The following is a 19,170-nucleotide window of genomic DNA, read 5'->3' as shown; positions in this document are numbered from 1 at the left end:
TGGAATGGAAAGGAAAGGAATGGAATGGAATACAATGGAATAAAATTTAATGGAATGGAATGGAATGGAATGGAATGGAATGGAATGGAACCGAATGGAATGGAATGGAATGGAATGGAATGGAATGGAATGGAATGGAATGGAATGGAATGGAATGGAATCAACACAAGTAGAATGGAATGGATTGGAATGGAATGGAATGGAATGGAATGGAATGGAATGGAATCAACCCGAGTAGAATGGAATGGATTGGAATGGACTGGAATGGAATGGAATGGAATGGAACGGAATGGAATGGAATGGAATGGAATGGAATGGAATGTAACGGAGTGGAATGGAATGGAATAGATTGGAATCAACCCGAGTAGAACAGAATGGAATGGAATGGAATGGAATGCAATGGAATGGAATGGAATGGAATGGAATGGAATGGAATGGAATGGAATCAACCCGAGTAGAACAGAATGGAATGGAATGGAATGGAATGGAATGGAATGGAATCAACCCGAGTAGAATGGAATGGATTGGAATGGACTGGAATGGAATGGAATCGAATCGAAAGGAATGGAATGGAATGGAATGGAATGGAATGGAATGGAATGGAATGGAATCAACCCGAGTAGAATGGAATGGATTGGAATGGACTGGAATGGAATGGAATGGAATGGAATGGAATGGAATGGAATGGAATGGAATGGAATCAACCCGAGTAGAATGGAATGGATTGAAATGGAATGGAATGGAATGGAATGGAATGGAATGGAATGGAATGGAATGGAAAGGAATCAACCCGAGTAGAACGGAATGGATTGGAATGGAATGGAATGGAATGGAATGGAATGGAATGGAATGGAATGGAATGGAATGGAATTGAGTGGAATGGAATGGAATGGAATGGAATGGAATGGAATGGAATGGAAAGGAATGGAATGAAATCAACCCGAGTACAACGTAATGGAATGGAATGGAATGGAATGGAAAGGAAAGGAATGGAATGGAATGGAATGGAATAAAATTTAATGGAATGGAATGGAATGGAATGGAATGGAATGGAATGGAACCGAATGGAATGGAATGGAATGGAATGGAATGGAATGGAATCAACCCGAGTAGAATGGAATGGATTGGAATGGACTGGAATGGAATGGAATGGAATGGAACGGAATGGAATGGAATGGAATGGAATGGAAGGTAACGGAATGGAATGGAATGGAATAGATTGGAATCAACCCGAGTAGAACAGAATGGAATGGAATGGAATGGAATGCAATAGAATGGAATGGAATGGAATGGAATGGAATGGAATGGAATGGAATGGAATGGAAGGAATGGAATGGAATGGAATCGAAAGGAATGGAATGGAATGGAATGGAATGGAATGGAATGGAATGGAATGAAATTGAATGGAATCAACCCGAGTAGAATGGAATGGATTGGAATGGACTGGAATGGAATGGAATGGAATGGAATGGAATGGAATGGAATGGAATGGAATGGAATGGAATCAACCCGAGGAGAATGGAATGGATTGAAATGGAATGGAATGGAATGGAATGGAATGGAATGGAATGGAATGGAATGGAATCAACCCGAGTAGAATGGAATGGATTGAAATGGAATGGAATGGAATCGATTGGAATGGAATGGAATGGAAAGGAATCAACCCGAGTAGAACGGAATGGATTGGAATGGAATGGAATGGAATGGAATGGAATGGAATGGAATGGAATGGAATGGAATGGAATTGAGTGGAATGGAATGGAATGGAATGGAATGGAATGGAATGGAATGGAATGGAAAGGAATGGAATGAAATCAACCCGAGTACAACGTAATGGAATGGAATGGAATGGAATGGAAAGGAAAGGAATGGAATGGAATGGAATGGAATAAAATTTAATGGAATGGAATGGAATGGAATGGAATGGAATGGAACCGAATGGAATGGAATGGAATGGAATGGAATGGAATGGAATCAACCCGAGTAGAATGGAATGGATTGGAATGGACTGGAATGGAATGGAATGGAATGGAACGGAATGGAATGGAATGGAATGGAATGGAAGGTAACGGAATGGAATGGAATGGAATAGATTGGAATCAACCCGAGTAGAACAGAATGGAATGGAATGGAATGGAATGCAATAGAATGGAATGGAATGGAATGGAATGGAATGGAATGGAATGGAATGGAAGGAATGGAATGGAATGGAATCGAAAGGAATGGAATGGAATGGAATGGAATGGAATGGAATGGAATGGAATGAAATTGAATGGAATCAACCCGAGTAGAATGGAATGGATTGGAATGGACTGGAATGGAATGGAATGGAATGGAATGGAATGGAATGGAATGGAATGGAATGGAATGGAATGGAATGGAATCAACCCGAGGAGAATGGAATGGATTGAAATGGAATGGAATGGAATGGAATGGAATGGAATGGAAAGGGATGGAATGGAATCAACCCGAGTAGAACGGAATGGAATGGAATGGAATGCAATGGAATTTAATGGAATGGAATGGAATGGAAGGGAATTTAAAGGAATGGAATGGAATGGAATCGAATGGAATCGAATGGAATGGAATGGAATGGAATGGAATGGAATGGAATGGAATCAACCCGAGTAGAACGGAATGGATTGGAATGGAATGGAATGGAATGGAATCGAATGGATTCGAATGGAATGGAATGGAATGGAAAGGAATGGAATGGAATGGAATGGAATAGAATGAAATCTTCCCGAGTAGAACGTAATGGAATGGAACGGAATGGAATGGAATGGAATGGAATTTAATGGAATCGAGTGGAATGGAATCGAATGGAATCGAATGGAATGGAATGGAATAGAATGGGATCAACCCGAGTAGAACGGAATGGAATGGAATGGAACGGAATGGAATGGAAAGGAATGGAAACGAATGGAATGGAATGGAATGGAATGGAACGGAATGGAATGGAATGGAATGGAATGGAATGGAATGGAAAGGAACGGAGTGGAATCAACCCGAGTAGAATGGAATGGATTGGAATGGAATGGAATGGAATGGAATGGAATGGAATGGAATGGAATGGAATAAACCAGAGAAGAATGGAATGGATCGGAATGGAATGGAATGGAATGGAATGGAATGAAATGGAATGGAGTGGAATAGAATGGAATGGAATGGAATGGAATCAACCCGAGTAGAATGGAATGGATTGGAATGGAATGGAATGGAATGGAATGGAATGGAATGGAATCAACCCGAGTAGAATGGAATGGATTGGAATGGACTGGAATGGAATGGAATGGAATGGAATGGAATGGAATGGAATCAAATCAACCCGAGTTGAATGGAATGGATTGGAATGGAATGGAATGGAATCGAATGGAATGGAACGGAACAGAATGGAATGGAATGGAATGGAATGGAATGGAATGGAATGGAATGGAAAGGAATGGAATCTACACGAGTAGAATGGAATGGATTGGAATGGAATGGAATCGAATGGAATGGAATGGAATGGAATGGAATGGAATGGAATCAACCCGAGTAGAAAGGAATGGATTGGCATGGAATGGAATGGAATGGAACGGAATGGAATGGACTGGAATCAACCCGAGTAGAATGGAATGGATTGGAGTGGACTGGAATGGAATGGAATGGAATGGAATCAATCCGAGTAGAATGGAATGGAATGGAATGGAATGGAATTCAATGTAATAGAATGGAATTGAATCAACCCGTGTGGAACGGAATGGAACGGAACGGAAAGGAACGGAACGTAATGGAATGTAATCAACCAGAGTACAACGGCACGAGACGGGATGGGACGGGACGGGATGGGACGGGACGGGACGGGACGAAACGGAACGGAACGGAACTCAATGGAGTCAAAACGAGTAGAAAGGAACGGAATGGAACTGAATGGAATGGAATGGAATGGAATGGAATGGAATGGAATGGAATGGAATCAACCCGAGTAGAATGGAATGGATTGGAATGGACTGGAATGGAATGGAATGGAATGGAATGGAATCAAATCAACCCGAGTAGAATGGAATGGATTGGAATGGACTGGAATGGAATGGAATGGAATGGAATGGAACGGAATGGAATGGAATCAAATCAACACGAGTAGAATGGAATGGATTGGAATGGAATGGAATGGAATGGAATGGAATGGAATGGAATGGAATGGAATGGAATGGAATGGAATGGAATGGAATGGAATGGAATCAACCCGAGTAGAATGGAATGGATTGGAATGGAATGGAATCGAATGGAATCGAATGGAATCGAATGGAATGGAATGGAATGGAATGGAATGGAATGGAATGGAATGGAATGGAATGGAATGGAATGGAATCAACCCGAGAAGAACGGAATGGAATGGAATGGAATGGAATGGAATGGAATGGAATTGAATGGAATGGAATGGAATGGAATGGAATGGAATGGAATGGAATTTAATGGAATGGAATCGAATGGAATAGAATGGAATCGAATGGAATGGAATGGAATGGAAAGGAATAGAATGGAATGGAATGGAATGGAATGGAATGGAATGGAATGGAATGGAATCAACCCGAGTAGAATGGAATGGATTGGAATGGAATGGAATGGAATGGAATGGAATGGAATGGAATGGAATCAACCCGAGTAGAATGGAATGGATTGGAATGGAATGGAATGGAATGGAATCGAATGGAATCGAATGGAATGGAATGGAATGGAAAGGAATGGAATGGAATGGAATGGAATGGAATGGAATGGAATCTACCCGAGTAGAATGGAATGGATTGGAATGGAATGGATTGGAATGGAATGGAATGGAATGGAATGGAATGGAATGGAATGGAATAGAATGGAATGGAATCAACCCGAGTAGAACGGAATGGAATGGAATGGAATGGAATGGAATGGAATGGAATGGAATGGAATGGAATCAACCCGAGTAGAATGGAATGGATTGGAATGGACTGGAATGGAATTTAATGGAATGGAATCAATCCGAGTAGAATGGAATGGAATGGAATGGAATGAATTCAATGTAATAGAATGGAATTGCATCAACCCGCGTGGAACGGAATGGAACGGAACGGAAAGGAAAGGAACGGAACGGAATGGAACGGAATCAACCCGAGCAGATCGGAACGGGATGGGACGGGACGGGACGGTACGGGACGGGTCGGGGTGGAACGGAATGGAACGGAACGGAACGGCATGGAATCAACCAGAGTAGAATGCAATGGAATGGAATGGAATGGAATGGAATGGAATAGAATAGAATGGAATTGAATCAACCCGTGTGGAACGGAATGGAACGGAACGGAAAGGAACGGAATGGAATGGAATGGAATCAACCGGAGAACAATGGCACTGGTCGGGACGGGTCGGGACGGGATGGGACGGGACGGGACGGGACGGAAGAGAACGGAATGGAACTCAATGGAGTCAACCCGAGTAGAAAGGAACGGAATGGAATGGAATGGAATGAAATCAAAACGAGTAGAATGGAATGGATTGGATTGGAATGGAATGGAATCGAATGGAATGGAACGGAACGGAATGGAATGGAATGGAATGGAATGGAATGGAATGGAATTGAATGGAATGGAATGGAATGGAATCTACCCGAGTAGAACGTAATGGAATGGAATGGAATGGAATGGAATGGAATGGAAAGGAATGGAATGGAATGGAATGGAATAAAATTTAATGGAATGGAATGGAATGGAATGGAATTGAATGGAATCAACCCGAGTTGAATGGAATGGATTGGAATGGAATGGAATGGAATGGAATGGAATGGAATGGAATGGAATGGAATGGAATCAACCCGAGTAGAATGGAATGGATTGGAATGGAATGGAATGGAATGGAATGGAATGGAATGGAATGGAATGGAATGGAATGGAATGGAATCAACCCGAGTAGAATGGAATGGATTGAAATGGAATGGAATGGAATCGATTGGAATGGAATGGAATGGAAAGGAATCAACCCGAGTAGAACGGAATGGATTGGAATGGAATGGAATGGAATGGAATGGAATGGAATGGAATGGAACGGAATGGAATGGAATTGAGTGGAATGGAATGGAATGGAATGGAATGGAATGGAATGGAATGGAATGGAATGAAATCAACCCGAGTACAACGTAATGGAATGGAATGGAATGGAATGGAAAGGAAAGGAATGGAATGGAATGGAATGGAATAAAATTTAATGGAATGGAATGGAATGGAATGGAATGGAATGGAATGGAACCGAATGGAATGGAATGGAATGGAATGGAATGGAATGGAATCAACCCGAGTAGAATGGAATGGATTGGAATGGACTGGAATGGAATGGAATGGAATGGAACGGAATGGAATGGAAAGAAATGGAATGGAAGGTAACGGAATGGAATGGAATGGAATAGATTGGAATCAACCCGAGTAGAACAGAATGGAATGGAATGGAATGGAATGCAATAGAATGGAATGGAATGGAATGGAATGGAATGGAATGGAATGGAATGGAAGGAATGGAATGGAATGGAATCGAAAGGAATGGAATGGAATGGAATGGAATGGAATGGAATGAAATGGAATGGAATCAACCCGAGTAGAATGGAATGGATTGGAATGGACTGGAATGGAATGGAATGGAATGGAATGGAATGGAATGGAATGGGATGGAATGGAATCAACCCGAGTAGAACGGAATGGAATGGAATGGAATGCAATGGAATTTAATGGAATGGAATGGAATGGAAGGGAATTTAAAGGAATGGAATGGAATGGAATCGAATGGAATCGAATGGAATGGAATGGAATGGAATGGAATGGAATGGAATGGAATGGAATCAACCCGAGTAGAACGGAATGGATTGGAATGGAATGGAATGGAATGGAATCGAATGGAATCGAATGGAATGGAATGGAATGGAAAGGAATGGAATGGAATGGAATGGAATAGAATGAAATCTTCCCGAGTAGAACGTAATGGAATGGAACGGAATGGAATGGAATGGAATGGAATTTAATGGAATGGAGTGGAATGGAATCGAATGGAATCGAATGGAATGGAATGGAATAGAATGGGATCAACCCGAGTAGAACGGAATGGAATGGAATGGAACGGAATGGAATGGAAAGGAATGGAAACGAATGGAATGGAATGGAATGGAATGGAACGGAATGGAATGGAATGGAATGGAATGGAATGGAATGGAATGGAAAGGAACGGAGTGGAATCAACCCGAGTAGAATGGAATGGATTGGAATGGAATGGAATGGAATGGAATAGAATGGAATGGAATGGAATGGAATAAACCAGAGAAGAATGGAATGGATTGGAATGGAATGGAATGGAATGGAATGGAATGAAATGGAATGGAGTGGAATAGAATGGAATGGAATGGAATGGAATCAACCCGAGTAGAATGGAATGGATTGGAATGGAATGGAATGGAATGGAATGGAATGGAATGGAATCAACCCGAGTAGAATGGAATGGATTGGAATGGACTGGAATGGAATGGAATGGAATGGAATGGAATGGAATGGAATGGAATCAAATCAACCCGAGTTGAATGGAATGGATTGGAATGGAATGGAATGGAATCGAATGGAATGGAACGGAACAGAATGGAATGGAATGGAATGGAATGCAATGGAATGGAATGGAATGGAAAGGAATGGAATCTACACGAGTAGAATGGAATGGATTGGAATGGAATGGAATCGAATGGAATGTAATGGAATGGAATGGAATCGAATGGAATCGAATGGAATGGAATGGAATGGAAAGGAATGGAATGGAATGGAATGGAATGGAATGGAATCTACCCGAGTAGAATGGAATGGATTGGAATGGAATGGATTGGAATGGAATGGAATGGAATGGAATGGAATGGAATGGAATGGAATGGAACAGAATGGAATGGAATCAACCCGAGTAGAACGGAATGGAATGGAATGGAATGGAATGGAATGGAATGGAATGGAATGGAATCAACCCGAGTAGAATGGAATGGATTGGAATGGACTGGAATGGAATTTAATGGAATGGAATCAATCCGAGTAGAATGGAATGGAATGGAATGGAATGAATTCAATGTAATAGAATGGAATTGCATCAACCCGCGTGGAACGGAATGGAACGGAACGGAAAGGAAAGGAACGGAACGGAATGGAACGGAATCAACCCGAGCAGATCGGAACGGGATGGGACGGGACGGGACGGTACGGGACGGGTCGGGGTGGAACGGAATGGAACGGAACGGAACGGCATGGAATCAACCAGAGTAGAATGGAATGGAATGGAATGGAATGGAATGGAATGGAATGGAATAGAATAGAATGGAATTGAATCAACCCGTGTGGAACGGAATGGAACGGAACGGAAAGGAACGGAATGGAATGGAATGGAATCAACCGGAGAACAATGGCACTGGTCGGGACGGGTCGGGACGGGATGGGACGGGACGGGACGGGACGGAAGAGAACGGAATGGAACTCAATGGAGTCAACCCGAGTAGAAAGGAACGGAATGGAATGGAATGGAATGAAATCAAAACGAGTAGAATGGAATGGATTGGATTGGAATGGAATGTAATCGAATGGAATGGAACGGAACGGAATGGAATGGAATGGAATGGAATGGAATGGAATGGAATGGAATGGAATCTACCCGAGTAGAATGGAATGGATTGGAATGGAATGGAATGGAATGGAATGGAATGGAATGGAATGGACTGGAATCAACCCGAGTAGAATGGAATGGATTGGAGTGGACTGGAATGGAATGGAATGGAATGGAATCAATCCGAGTAGAATGGAATGGAATGGAATGGAATGGAATTCAATGTAATAGAATGGAATTGAATCAACCCGTGTGGAACGGAATGGAACGGAACGGAAAGGAACGGAACGTAATGGAATGTAATCAACCAGAGTACAACGGCACGAGACGGGATGGGACGGGACGGGATGGGACGGGACGGGACGGGACGAAACGGAACGGAACGGAACTCAATGGAGTCAAAACGAGTAGAAAGGAACGGAATGGAACTGAATGGAATGGAATGGAATGGAATGGAATGGAATGGAATGGAATCAACCCGAGTAGAATGGAATGGATTGGAATGGACTGGAATGGAATGGAATGGAATGGAATGGAATCAAATCAACCCGAGTAGAATGGAATGGATTGGAATGGACTGGAATGGAATGGAATGGAATGGAATGGAACGGAATGGAATGGAATCAAATCAACCCGAGTAGAATGGAATGGATTGGAATGGAATGGAATGGAATGGAATGGAATGGAATGGAATGGAATGGAATGGAATGGAATCAACCCGAGTAGAATGGAATGGATTGGAATGGAATGGAATGGAATGGAATCGAATGGAATCGAATGGAATCGAATGGAATGGAATGGAATGGAATGGAATGGAATGGAATCAACCCGAGAAGAACGGAATGGAATGGAATGGAATGGAATGGAATGGAATGGAATGGAATGGAATGGAATGGAATTTAATGGAATGGAATCGAATGGAATAGAATGGAATCGAATGGAATGGAATGGAATGGAAAGGAATAGAATGGAATGGAATGGAATGGAATGGAATGGAATGGAATGGAATGGAATGGAATGGAATCAACCCGAGTAGAATGGAATGGATTGGAATGGAATGGAATGGAATGGAATGGAATGGAATGGAATGGAATGGAATCAACCCGAGTAGAATGGAATGGATTGGAATGGAATGGAATGGAATGGAATCGAATGGAATCGAATGGAATGGAATGGAATGGAAAGGAATGGAATGGAATGGAATGGAATGGAATGGAATGGAATGGAATCTACCCGAGTAGAATGGAATGGATTGGAATGGAATGGATTGGAATGGAATGGAATGGAATGGAATGGAATGGAATGGAATGGAATAGAATGGAATGGAATCAACCCGAGTAGAACGGAATGGAATGGAATGGAATGGAATGGAATGGAATGGAATGGAATGGAATGGAATCAACCCGAGTAGAATGGAATGGATTGGAATGGACTGGAATGGAATTTAATGGAATGGAATCAATCCGAGTAGAATGGAATGGAATGGAATGGAATGAATTCAATGTAATAGAATGGAATTGCATCAACGCGCGTGGAACGGAATGGAACGGAACGGAAAGGAAAGGAACGGAACGGAATGGAACAGAATCAACCCGAGCAGATCGGAACGGGATGGGACGGGACGGGACGGTACGGGACGGGTCGGGGTGGAACGGAATGGAACGGAACGGAACGGCATGGAATCAACCAGAGTAGAATGGAATGGAATGGAATGGAATGGAATGGAATGGAATGGAATGGAATAGAATAGAATGGAATTGAATCAACCCGTGTGGAACGGAATGGAACGGAACGAAAGGAACGGAATGGAATGGAATGGAATCAACCGGAGAACAATGGCACTGGTCGGGACGGGTCGGGACGGGATGGGACGGGACGGGACGGGACGGAAGAGAACGGAATGGAACTCAATGGAGTCAACCCGAGTAGAAAGGAACGGAATGGAATGGAATGGAATGAAATCAAAACGAGTAGAATGGAATGGATTGGATTGGAATGGAATGTAATCGAATGGAATGGAACGGAACGGAATGGAATGGAATGGAATGGAATGGAATGGAATGGAATGGAATGGAATCTACCCGAGTAGAATGGAATGGATTGGAATGGAATGGAATGGAATGGAATGGAATGGAATGGAATGGAATGGAATGGAATGGAATCAACCCGAGTAGAACGGAATGGAATGGAATGGAATGGAATGGAATGGAATGGAATGGAATGGAATGGAATGGAATTTAATGGAATGGAATGGATTGGAATCGAATGGAATGAAATGGAATGGAATGGAATGGAATGGAATGGAATGGAATGGAATAGAATGGAATCAACCCGAGTAGAACGGAATGGAATGGAATGGAATGGAATCGAATGGAAAGGAATGGAATGGAATGGAATGGAATGGAATGGAATGGAATGGAATGGAATCAACCCGAGTAGAATGGAATGGATTGGAATGGAATGGAATGGAATGGAATGGAATGGAATCGAATGGAATGGAATGGAATTGAATGGAATCAACCCGAGTAGAAAGGAGTGGATTGAAATGGAATGGAATGGAATGGAATGGAATGGAATGGAATGGAATGGAATGGAATGGAATCAACCCGAGTAGAACGGAATGGATTGGAATGGAATGGAATGGAATGGAATCGAATGGAATCGAATGGAATGGAATGGAATGGAAAGGAATGGAATGGAATGGAATGGAATAGAATGAAATCTTCCCGAGTAGAACGTAATGGAATGGAACGGAATGGAATGGAATGGAATGGAATTTAATGGAATGGAGTGGAATGGAATCGAATGGAATCGAATGGAATGGAATGGAATAGAATGGGATCAACCCGAGTAGAACGGAATGGAATGGAATGGAACGGAATGGAATGGAAAGGAATGGAAACGAATGGAATGGAATGGAATGGAATGGAACGGAATGGAATGGAATGGAATGGAATGGAATGGAATGGAATGGAATGGAAAGGAACGGAATGGAATCAACCCGAGTAGAATAGAATGGATTGGAATGGAATGGAATGGAATGGAATGGAATGGAATGGAATGGAATAAACCAGAGAAGAATGGAATGGATTGGAATGGAATGGAATGGAATGGAATGAAATGAAATGGAATGGAGTGGAATAGAATGGAATGGAATGGAATGGAATCAACCCGAGTAGAATGGAATGGATTGGAATGGAATGGAATGGAATGGAATGGAATGGAATGGAATGGAATCAACCCGAGTAGAATGGAATGGATTGGAATGGACTGGAATGGAATGGAATGGAATGGAATGGAATGGAATCAAATCAACCCGAGTTGAATGGAATGGATTGGAATGGAATGGAATGGAATGGAATGGAATGGAACGGAACAGAACGGAACGGAACGGAATGGAATGGAATGGAATGGAATGGAATGGAATGGAATGGTATCAACCCAAGTAGAATGGAATGGATTTAAATGGAATGTAATGTAATGTAATGGAATGGAATGGAATCAACCCGAGTAGAATGGAATGGATTGGAATCGACTGGAATGGAATGGAATGGAATGGAACGGAATGGAATGGAATGGAATGGAATGGAATGTAACGGAATAGAATGGAATGGAATAGATTGGAATCAACCCGAGTAAAACGGAATGGAATGGAATGGAATGGAATGCAATAGAATGGAATGGAATGGAATGGAATGGAATGGAATGGAATGGAATGGAATGGAATGGAATCGAAAGGAATGGAATGGAATGGAATGGAATGGAATGGAATGGAATGGAATGGAATGGAATCAACCCGAGTAGAATGGAATGGATTGGAATGGACTGGAATGGAATGGAATGGAATTGAATGGAATGGAATGGAATGGAATGGAATGGAATCAACCCGAGTAGAATGGAATGGATTGAAATGGAATGGAATGGAATCGAATGGAATGGAATGGAATGGAATGGAATCAACCCGAGTAGAACGGAATTGATTGAAATGGAATGGAATGGAATGGAATCGTATGGAATCGAAAGGAATGGAATGGAATGGAATGGAATGGAATGGAATGGAATGGAATGGAATGGAATGGAATGGAATGGAATGGAATGAAATCAACCCGAGTAGAACGTAATGGAATGGAATGGAATGGAAAGGAATGGAATGGAATGGAATGGAATAAAATTTAATTGAATGGAATGGAATGGAATGGAATTGAATGGAATCAACCCGAGTTGAATGGAATGGATTGGAATGGAATGGAATGGAATGGAATGGAATGGAATGGAATGGAATGGAATGGAATGGAATGGAATCAACCCGAGTAGAATGGAATGGATTGGAATGGAATGGAATGGAATGGAATGGAATGGAATGGAATGGAATCAACCCGAGTAGAATGGAATGGATTGGAATGGAACGGAATGGAATGGAATGGAATGGAATGGAATGGAATGGAATCAACCCGAGTAGAATGGAATGGATTGGATTGGAATGGAATGGAATGGAATCGAACGGAATAGAATGGAATGGAATGGAATGGAATGGAATGGAATGGAATGGAATGGAATGAAATTTAATGGAATGGAATGGAATGGAATCGAATGGAATCGAATGGAATCGAATGGAATGGAATGGAATAGAATGGAATCAACCCGAGTAGAAAGGAATGGAATGGAATGGAATGGAAAGGAATGGAATGGAAAGGAGTGGAATGGAATGGAATGGAATGGAATGGAATCCAATGGAATGGAAAGGAATGGAATGGAATGGAATGGAATGGAATGGAATGGATTGGAATGGAATGGAATCGAATCGAATGGAACGGAATGGAATGGAATGGAATGGAATGGAATCCAATGGAATGGAATGGAATCGAATGGAATCAACCCGAGTAGAATGGAATGGATTGGAATGGACTGGAATGGAATGGAATGGAATGGAATGGAATGGAATGGAATGGAATCAACCCGAGTAGAACGGAATGGATTGAAATGGAATGGAATGGAATCGAATGGCATAGAATGGAATGGAATGGAATGGAATGCAATGGAAAGGAATGAATTCAACCAGAGTAGAACGGAATGGAATGGAATGGAATGGAATGGAATCAACCCGAGAAGAATGGAATGGATTGGAATGGACTGGAATGGAATGAAATGGAATGGAATGGAATCAAATCAAGCCGAGTAGAATGGAATGGATTGGAATGGACTGGAATGGAATGGAATGGAATGGAATGGAATGGAATGGAATCAAATCAACCCGAGTAGAATGGAATGGATTGGAATGGAATGGAATGGAATGGAATGGAATGGAATGGAATGAAATGGAATGGAGTGGAATAGAATGGAATGGAATTGAATGGAATCAACCCGAGTAGAATGGAATGGATTGGAATGGACTGGAATGGAATGGAATGGAATTGAATGGAATGGAATGGAATGGAATGGAATGGAATCAACCCAAGAAGAACGGAATGGAATGGAATGGAATGGTATGGAATGGAATGGAATGGAATGGAATGGAATGGAATGGAATGGAATGGAATGGAATTTAATGGAATGGAATCGAATGGAATAGAATGGAATCGAATGGAATGGAATGGAATGGAAAGGAATAGAATGGAATGGAATGGAATGGAATGGAATGGAATGGAATGGAATGGAATGGAATGGAATGGAATCAACCCGAGTAGAATGGAATGGATTGGAATGGAATGGAATGGAATGGAATGGAATGGAATGGAATGGAATCAACCCGAGTAGAATGGAATGGATTGGAATGGAATGGAATGGAATGGAATCGAATGGAATCGAATGGAATGGAATGGAATGGAAAGGAATGGAATGGAATGGAATGGAATGGAATGGAATGGAATCTACCTGAGTAGAATGGAATGGATTGGAATGGAATGGATTGGAATGGAATGGAATGGAATGGAATGGAATGGAATGGAATGGAATAGAATGGAATGGAATCAACCCGAGTAGAACGGAATGGAATGGAATGGAATGGAATGGAATGGAATGGAATGGAATGGAATCAACCCGAGTAGAATGGAATGGATTGGAATGGACTGGAATGGAATTTAATGGAATGGAATCAATCCGAGTAGAATGGAATGGAATGGAATGGAATGAATTCAACGTAATAGAATGGAATTGCATCAACCCGCGTGGAACGGAATGGAACGGAACGGAAAGGAAAGGAACGGAACGGAATGGAACGGAATCAACCCGAGCAGATCGGAACGGGATGGGACGGGACGGGACGGTACGGGACGGGTCGGGGTGGAACGGAATGGAACGGAACGGAACAGCATGGAATCAACCAGAGTAGAATGGAATGGAATGGAATGGAATGGAATGGAATGGAATGGAATGGAATAGAATAGAATGGAATTGAATCAACCCGTGTGGAACGGAATGGAACGGAACGGAAAGGAACGGAATGGAATGGAATGGAATCAACCGGAGAACAATGGCACTGGTCGGGACGGGTCGGGACGGGATGGGACGGGACGGGACGGGACGGAAGAGAACGGAATGGAACTCAATGGAGTCAACCCGAGTAGAAAGGAACGGAATGGAATGGAATGGAATGAAATCAAAACGAGTAGAATGGAATGGATTGGATTGGAATGGAATGTAATCGAATGGAATGGAACGGAACGGAATGGAATGGAATGGAATGGAATGGAATGGAATGGAATGGAATGGAATGGAATGGAATGGAATGGAATCTACCCGAGTAGAATGGAATGGATTGGAATGGAATGGAATGGAATGGAATGGAATGGAATGGAATGGAATAAACCAGAGAAGAATGGAATGGATTGGAATGGAATGGAATGGAATGGAATGAAATGAAATGGAATGGAGTGGAATAGAATGGAATGGAATGGAATGGAATCAACCCGAGTAGAATGGAATGGATTGGAATGGAATGGAATGGAATAGAATGGAATGGAATGGAATGGAATCAACCCGAGTAGAATGGAATGGATTGGAATGGACTGGAATGGAATGGAATGGAATGGAATGGAATGGAATGGAATCAAATCAACCCGAGTTGAATGGAATGGATTGGAATGGAATGGAATGGAATCGAATGGAATGGAACGGAACAGAACGGAACGGAATGGAATGGAATGGAATGGAATGGAATGGAATGGAATGGAATGGAATGGAATGGTATCAACCCAAGTAGAATGGAATGGATTGGAATGGAATGTAATGTAATGGAATGGAATGGAATGGAATCAACCCGAGTAGAATGGAATGGATTGGAATGGACTGGAATGGAATGGAATGGAATGGAACGGAATGGAATGGAATGGAATGGAATGGAATGTAACGGAATAGAATGGAATGGAATAGATTGGAATCAACCCGAGTAGAACGGAATGGAATGGAATGGAATGGAATGCAATAGAATGGAATGGAATGGAATGGAATGGAATGGAATGGAATGGAATGGAATGGAATCGAAAGGAATGGAATGGAATGGAATGGAATGGAATGGAATGGAATGGAATCAACCCGAGTAGAATGGAATGGATTGGAATGGACTGGATTGGAATGGAATGGAATTGAATGGAATGGAATGGAATGGAATGGAATGGAATCAACCCGAGTAGAATGGAATGGATTGAAATGGAATGGAATGGAATCGAATGGAATGGAATGGAATGGAATGGAATCAACCCGAGTAGAACGGAATGGATTGGAATGGAATGGAATGGAATGGAATCGTATGGAATCGAAAGGAATGGAATGGAATGGAATGGAATGGAATGGAATGGAATGGAATGGAATGAAATCAACCCGAGTAGAACGTAATGGAATGGAATGGAATGGAAAGGAATGGAATGGAATGGAATGGAATAAAATTTAATGGAATGGAATGGAATGGAATGGAATGGAATGGAATGGAATGGAATGGAATGGAATTGAATGGAATCAACCCGAGTTGAATGGAATGGATTGGAATGGAATGGAATGGAATGGAATGGAATGGAATGGAATCAACCCGAGTAGAATGGAATGGATTGGAATGGAATGGAATGGAATGGAATGGAATGGACTCAACCCGAGTAGAATGGAATGGATTGGAATGGAACGGAATGGAATGGAATGGAATGGAATGGAATGGAATGGAATCAACCCGAGTAGAATGGAATGGATTGGATTGGAATGGAATGGAATGGAATCGAACGGAATGGAATGGAATGGAATGGAATGGAATGGAATGAAATTTAATGGAATGGAATGGAATGGAATCGAATGGAATCGAATGGAATCGAATGGAATGGAATGGAATAGAATGGAATCAACCCGAGTAGAACGGAATGGAATGGAATGGAATGGAAAGGAATGGAATGGAATGGAATGGAATGGAATGGAATGGAATGGAATGGAATCCAATGGAATGGAAAGGAATGGAATGGAATGGAATGGAATGGAATGGAATGGATTGGAGTGGAATGGAATCGAATCGAATGGAACGGAATGGAATGGAATGGAATGGAATGGAATCCAATGGAATGGAATGGAATCGAATGGAATCAACCCGAGTAGAATGGAATGGATTGGAATGGACTGGAATGGAATGGAATGGAATGGAATGGAATGGAATGGAATGGAATCTACCCGAGTAGAACGGAGTGGATTGAAATGGAATGGAATGGAATCGAATGGCATAGAATGGAATGGAATGGAATGGAATGCAATGGAAAGGAATGAATTCAACCAGAGTAGAACGGAATGGAAAGGAATGGAATGGAATGGAATGGAATGGAATCAACCCGAGAAGAATGGAATGGATTGGAATGGACTGGAATGGAATGGAATGGAATGGAATGGAATGGAATCAAATCAAGCCGAGTAGAATGGAATGGATTGGAATGGACTGGAATGGAATGGAATGGAATGGAATGGAATGGAATGGAATGGAATCAAATCAACCCGAGTAGAATGGAATGGATTGGAATGGAATGGAATGGAATGGAATGGAATGGAATGGAATGGAATGAAATGGAATGGAGTGGAATAGAATGGAATGGAATGGAATGGAATCAACCCGAGTAGAATGGAATGGATTGGAATGGAATGGAATGGAATGGAATGGAATGGAATGGAATGGAATGGAATCAACCCGAGTAGAATGGAATGGATTGGAATGGACTGGACTGGACTGGAATGGAATGGAATGGAATGGAATGGAATCAAATTAACCCGAGTAGAATGGAATGGATTGGAATGGAGTTTAATGGAATCGAATGGAATGGAATGGAAGGAATTGAATGGAATGGAATGCAATGGAATGGAATGGAATGGAATGGAATGGAATGGAATGGAATGGAATGGAATGGAATGGAATCAACCAGAGTAGAATGGAATGGATTGGAATGGAATGGAATGGAATGGAATCGAATGGAATCAAATGGAATGGAATGGAATGGAATGGAATGGAATGGAATGGAATGGAATGGAATGGAATGGAATGGAATCAACCCGAGTAGAACGGAATGGAATGGAATGGAATGCAATGGAATTTAATGGAATGGAATGGAATGGAAGGGAATTTAAAGGAATGGAATGGAATGGAATGGAATGGAATTGAATGGAATGGAGTGGAATGGAATCAACCCGAGTAGAACGGAATGGATTGGAATGGAATGGAATGGAATGGAATCGAATGGAATGGAATGGAATAGAATGGAAAGGAAAGGAATGGAATGGAATGGAATGGAATAAAATTTAATGGAATGGAATGGAATGGAATGGAATGGAATGGAATCGAATGGAATGGAATGGAATGGAATGGAATGGAATGGAATGGAATGGAATGGAATGGAATCAACCCGAGTAGAATGGAATGGATTGGAATGGAATGTAATGGAATGGAATGGAATGGAATGGAATGGAATGGAATCAACCCGAGTAGAATGGAATGGATTGGAATGGACTGGAATGGAATGGAATGGAATGGAACGGAATGGAAAGGAATGGAATGGAATGGAATGTAACGGAATGGAATGGAATGGAATAGATTGGAGTCAACCCGAGTAGAACGGAATGGAATGTAATGGAATGGAATGCAATAGAATGGAATGGAATGGAATGGAATGGAATGGAATGGAATGGAATGGAATGGAGTGGAATGGAATGGAATGGAATGGAATGGAATCGAAAGGAATGGAATGGAATGGAATGGACTGGAATGGAATGGAATGGAATGGAATGGAATCAACCCGAGTAGAATGGAATGGATTGAAATGGAATGGAATGGAATCGAATGGAATGGAATGGAATGGAATGGAATCAACCCGAGTAGAACGGAATGGATTGGAATGGAATGGAATGGGATGGAATCGTATGGAATCGAAAGGAATGGAATGGAATGGAATGGAATGGAATGGAAAGGAATGGAATGGAATGAAATCAACCCGAGTAGAAAGTAATGGAATGGAATGGAATGGAATGGAATGGAATGGAAAGGAATGGAATGGAATGGAATGGAATAAAATTTAATGGAATGGAATGGAATGGAATGGA

The sequence above is a fragment of the Gorilla gorilla genome, chromosome 17 (genome assembly GCF_029281585.2).
Source record: "Gorilla gorilla gorilla isolate KB3781 chromosome 17, NHGRI_mGorGor1-v2.1_pri, whole genome shotgun sequence".
Lineage (NCBI taxonomy): Eukaryota > Metazoa > Chordata > Mammalia > Primates > Hominidae > Gorilla > Gorilla gorilla.
This window is presented reverse-complemented; position numbering follows the sequence as displayed.